Genomic DNA, 6,000 nt, shown 5'->3' with positions numbered 1-6,000 from the left:
GGTCTGTCTTGGTGAATGTTCCATGTGAGGCTGAGAAGTGTGTGTTCTGTTATTGTCAGATGAAGTAGTTGATAGAAGTCAATTATTCCCAGCTGACTGATGATGCTGTTGAGTTCCACTGTGTCCTTACTGATATTTTGCCTGCTTGATCTGTCAGTTACTAAAAGAGGGGTGTTGAAACCTCCAGCTATAATAATGGATTTGTCTATTGTCCTTACAGTTCTATTGGTTCTTGTTTCACATATTTTGATGTGCTATTATTAGGTGCATACACGTTAAGTACTGTTAACATCTTTCTGTTTTTTTTTTTTTTTAAGATTTAATTTATTTATGAGAGGGAGAGAGCACAAGGGTGGGAGGGGCAGAGGGAGAGAGAGAAGCAGACTCTCTGCTGAGGAGGGAGCCCGATGCAGGGCTGGATGTGGGCTCAACATGGGGCTCGATCCCGGGACTCCAGGATCATGACCTGAGCTGAAAACAGACACTTAACTGACTGAGCCACCCAGGCACCCCCATCCTTCTGTTTTAATTGAGCATTTTATATGATCTTATTTTGTCTCTTAGCATATCAATCATATATTTTTTCCTTTTCTTTTCTTTCTTTCTTTCTTTCATTTTTTTGTCTTTCAGCTTTTATTTAATGGTATTGATCTACAATGGATTTTAGATCTTGTGAAAAGTAACCATGTCCATGGACTGCACATAGTCCTCAAAAGCAGTGATCCACTCCTCCAGCATATCTATTCCAACTTTATTGCCTTCCACTACACACTGTACTTAAAGTTCTTTAATTCCATACTCCACTGGAACTAGTGTAGAAGAGCCCCAGACCAAGGTGTCTGCTTGAATGTTCCTGATGCACTCCTCTAGTTTTGCCATATCTATCTCATCCCAAGGTTTCATATCCAGTAAGGTGGAAGATCTGGCAACAAGTGCAGGTTTTCTGACTTTCTTTGACTCATACTGTGCAAGGCATTCTTCTCTTAGCCTCTTGGCTTCTTCACTTTCCTCTTCCCCCTCAGATCCAAAGAGATCAATGTCATTATCATCTTTACTATCTGTAGCTCCATTTCCTGTGGTGTCTTCCACATTAGCAGGGCCATACTTGCCCAAAGCTTTCTTCACTCCTGGACGGCTGGCCTTTTCCTTTTCTTAAGACTTGATGTGCTTATATCTACATAGGGCATGATACCAGTCAGTGGGTGTGGGGCCGGAGACTGCTTCAAATACTGCTGGTCTGCTTATGATGGCATACACCCCTTGATGTAGCTCTTGTCTGCCAGGTAGTCGTTGAACACCTGGAGGCTGGCGGGGCTTTTCAAGTCTCCAAAACCCCTGGCATCGGCTGATCCAGGAACTGGGGGACAGTGAAGGAAAAGAAGAGTGCAAGTGGTCCGCTGATTGCTAAGAAGAAAAGAAAAACAAACTCAATTATATTTCTTGTAAAAGATTTCTTACAGTTTTCCTTAGAGTTTGCAATATACGTTTATAACTTGCCTACATGTACTCTCAAATAACACTATATTGCCTTATGGGTAGTACAGTTACCTTTATAATAGAGTATTACCAATTCCTTTCTCCTGTCTTTTGTTACATCACTGCCATTTATTTCACTTATCCATGTACTATAATCACCTAATACATTGTTACTATTATTATTTGGAGCAAACGATAATCTATTGGCTCAGTTAACAATAAAAAAACAAAGTATTTTATTTTACCTTCATTTATTCCTTCTCTGATGATCTTTCTTTTCCTGTATAGATCCAAATTTCTTACCTATGTAATTTTCCCTCTCCCTGAAGACCTTCTTTAAACATCTCTTGCAGAACAGGTATATTGGTGATGAATTCTCTGAGGTTTTGTTTGTCTGAGAAAGTCTATTTCTTCTTCACTTTTGAAGGATAATTTCATTGGATATTGAATTCTAGGTCAATGGTTTTTTTTCTTTCAACAGTTTTTTATTTATTTATTTTTTTGAGAGAGAGTGTGCAAGTGGGGGTGGGGAGGGGCAGAGAAAGAGGGAGAGAGAGAATCCTAAGCAGGCTCCATGCTCAGTGCAGAGCCCAATGTGGGGTTTGATATCACAACCCTGAGGTCATGACCTGAGCCAAAATCAAGAGTCAGATGCTCAATTGATTGAGCCACCCAGGTGCCCCTCTTTCAACAGTTTAAATATTTCCCTCCACTCTCTTTTAGCTTGCATGGTTTCTTGTTTTTTAGTTTTTTTTTTTTTAAAGATTTTATTTTTTTAAAGTAATCTCTACACCCAATGTGGGGCTCAAACTCACAACCCCAAGATCAAGAGTTACATGCTTCACTGATTGAGCCAGCCAGGTGCCCCAAGCCTTCATGGTCTCTGATGAGAAGTCTAATGTAGTTCTTATCCTTGTTCTTCTATAGGTAAAGTGTTTTTTTTCCCCTCTGTTGCTTTCAAGATTTTCTCTTTGTCTTTGGTTTTGTATAGTTTGAATATGATATGCTTAGGAATAGATTTTTTAGTATTTATCTTACTTGGTGTTCTCTAAGCTTCTGGATCTGTGTTTTGGTGTCTGTCATCATTTTTTGAAAATTCCCTGGCCGTTACTCCTTCAAATATTTCTTTTGCTCTGTCTCCTCTTTCTTCTCCTTCTCTTCTGGTATTCTAATTATACATTTGTTACACCTTTTAAAATTGTTCCACAGTTATTGGATATTTTGTTCTATTTTCTCATTCTTTTTCCCCCCCTTGCATTTCAGTTTGGGAAATGACATATTTTCAGTTTCAATGATTTTTAGTTTGGCCATGTCCTTTCTACTGATGAGCCCATGAAAGACATTCTTTATTTCTGTTACAAAATTTTTAAGATTTTCTTTAAGGGGCGCCCAGGTGGCTTAGTCAGTTGAGTGTCTGGCTCTTGGTTTTTGGCTCAGGTCATGATCTCATGGGTTGTGGGATCGAGCCCTGCTAGGGCTCCATGCTCTGGGTGGAGTCTCCTGGAGATTCCCTCTGTGCGCCCCCCCCCCCCCCGCTCACTTGCTCACATGCTCTGTCTCTAAAAATAAATAAATATATTTTTAAAAAATACTATTTTTTAAGAGAGATTTTATGTTCACAGCAAAATTAAGAGGAAAATACAGAGATTTCTCATATACCTCCTGCTTGCACACATTCACAACCTCTCCTACTATCAACATCTTCCACCAGAGTGGGACATTTGTTACAATTGATGAACTTACATTAACACATCATAATCACCCAAAGTCTGGACTTTACATTAAGGTTCACTCTTGGTGTTGCACATTCTGTAGGTTTAGATAAATGTATAATGACATGTGTCCATCATTATTATATCATACAGACTATTTTTCACTGTCCTAAAAATCCTCTGTGTTCCCTTTATTCACCACCTCCCCACAATCTCTAGCAATCACTGATCTTTTTATTGTTTCCACAGTTTTGCCTGTTCCAGAATGTCATGTAGTTGGAATCATATAGTATCATATGGTATTCAGCCTTTTCAGTTGGATTCTTTCACTTAGTAAAGTGATTCAAGATTCCTCTGTGTTGGTTTTTGACTTGATAGCTTATTTATTTATTTATTTTTAGTACTGAATAATATTCCATTGTCTGGAGGAACCAGTTTATCCAGTCATCTACTGAAGAACACCTTGGTTGCTTCCAAGTTTTGGTGATTATGAAGTTACAACTTTATTTATTATTAATTAATTAATTTATTTATAGTATTTTTTAAATTCTTTCATAGATTTTCTGTCTCTGCTTTCATTGCCCATCTGCTTTTGCATAGTGTCTACTTTTTCCATTGGGTCTTTAATGTATTAATCATAGTTATTTTAAATTCTCAGTGTGATAATTCCAAAATTTCTGCCATATATGAGTCCGGTTCTGATGATTGCTTTGTCTATTCAAATCATACATTTTTTTTTTCTTACTTTTATCATGCCTTGTAATTTTTTGTTGAAAGCAGAACATGATGTATTAGGTAATATGAACTGAACTGAGGTAAATAGGCCTTTAGTGTGAAGTTTTATGTTAACATGGCTAGGAGTTGAGCTGTGTTTAATGTTTGTTGTAGCTGTAGGTTTCAAAAGCTTTAATTTCCTCTAGTATCCTTATTTTTTAAATTATCTTTTATTTTTGGGTTTCCCTAGAAATTCTCTTAAATAGAGTCTGGGTCTTATAGCTGTTTCACCTGTAATCCACTGTTAACATACTGGAGCTCTATTGTGGTGGTAAGGTATGGGAGAGGAGAGGACATCTATAATCCTGTGAATAAGTCTTAGTCTTTAGTGAGCTTGTATACCTGAGCTGTGACCTTCACAAATGATTCTTATGTGCTTGGATTCCTTTGGTGAGACAGAAAGACTAGAGAGGGCTCGAGTTGGATAAATTCCCTTCCCCCACATCAAATAAAGCACTTTGCCATTGACAGATAGGCCTTTGTTAAGGAGAATGCTCTGGACATTATTTCAAAATGATTACTGTTCCCTTCCCCTTGCCAAAGACATGGGATTGTTGTTTTGACTCTTCATCATGACAACTTGGTGGGGTTCCTGGAGGTAAGACCCACAGAAGTGCAAGATGCCCTGTGACTGCAGCTCTGAAGAGCTTCTCACTTACACTGATTTATACTCCATCTCCAGCAATTCATTAAAATTACTGTTTAAGTTTACCTCCCATCTATGGCTCTAGCAGCTTTTGCTCAAGGTGAGTTGATCTGGGCTGTGATTCTTCGTATTAACCTGTCTTTCCAGATTTCAAGGTAGTGGTTTGCACTTTGCCCTTAATTCCTTAATGGATCCAAGAAAAGTCACAATTTTCAATTTGTTCAGCTTTTATTGTTGTTGAAAGGATGAGAATTATGGCTTTATGTGTTGGAGATGAAACTTCAAGTCTCTAAGAGTTCTTTAATGAGTTGGGAAACTTATAGTCTTTGTATGTCTGAAAGGCTTTTTTTCCCCCTTTCATTTTGAATGATCATTTATCTGGGTATAAAATTCAAGATTGCCAGCTATTTTCCTTCAGCATTTTACAACTACTACTTTACTGTCTTTTTGCTGCATATTACTGCTGCTGAGAATTTTGCTCTCTTTCCAGGTATCATTTCTTTGTAAATTATCTATCTTTTGGTAGTTTTAAAGATTTAATTTTTTCCTTGATATTTTACACACTTTCTATAATATGTCTCTGTGTGTAGAATTATCATCATTGATCTATTTATTATATAATGAATTATATATTCTTTAATTCTGAAAATTTTTCAGTTCCAATGTTTTCAAATGTTCCATTTCTATCATTTTCTTCATTCTCCTTTTATGAAGTACCTTTAGACTAATATTAGCTTGTCAATCCATTCTCCATGTCTCTACAAATCCATTTACTCAAATCATGTTTATTCTATGTTCTTGGAATATTCTTTTTTTTTTTTTTTTTTAATTTTATTATGTTATGTTAGTCACCATATAGTACATCATTAGTTTTTGATGTAGTGTTCTTGGAATATTGTTAAGCATTATTTCCCATGAATTTTCTCTTTGTCTCTTTGTCAATTCTGGAGCTTACCCCATTATACTCTTTTTGTCCATGAGGAAGATGTTCTATTGAGCCAAAATCTTCCTCTGGTCCTAGTGTGTCCTCTGAAGACACCTGTTCAAAAATGCCTTCAAAAATCCCTTGAAATATTTGAAGACCAAGATGCCATCCTCCCCCTTTTTCTTAGATTAAATACCACAGTTAAAGGTCATCATGAATATAAGCAGGTCACAGTGAATACTACCTTTTACAATATAGTAATGGGAAATTTGAAAAGCAGATCGATATCTAAATTTTAATCAATAATTCTAGAAGTGTTCATTGGGAACCTGGGGAGCAGCTTGGAAAATTCCCCTGTGGTACATAAATTAATCCTATGCATCTCATTTGGGTTTCATTCATTTATTAAACAATAATTTATTATATGTTCAGTTTGTATTAATTACCCTTCTAAGTGCAGGAGCTAG

At 36.7% G+C, this 6,000-nt stretch overlaps 1 pseudogene; it reads right to left on the bottom strand.

Annotated features, from left to right (window-relative positions):
- Window positions 1-663: 663 nt before the first annotated feature.
- LOC123860401 (elongation factor 1-beta-like) overlaps window positions 664-6,000 on the bottom strand; it is a 153,748-nt pseudogene continuing 148,411 nt past the window's right edge.

This window comes from Mirounga angustirostris, unplaced genomic scaffold, assembly GCF_029215605.1.
Source record: "Mirounga angustirostris isolate CCGP_5_RB_7025 unplaced genomic scaffold, mMirAng1.0.hap1 SCAF_4, whole genome shotgun sequence".
Lineage (NCBI taxonomy): Eukaryota > Metazoa > Chordata > Mammalia > Carnivora > Phocidae > Mirounga > Mirounga angustirostris.
Note: the sequence above shows the minus strand (reverse complement) of the source record. Positions and strands in the feature narration are given on the sequence as shown.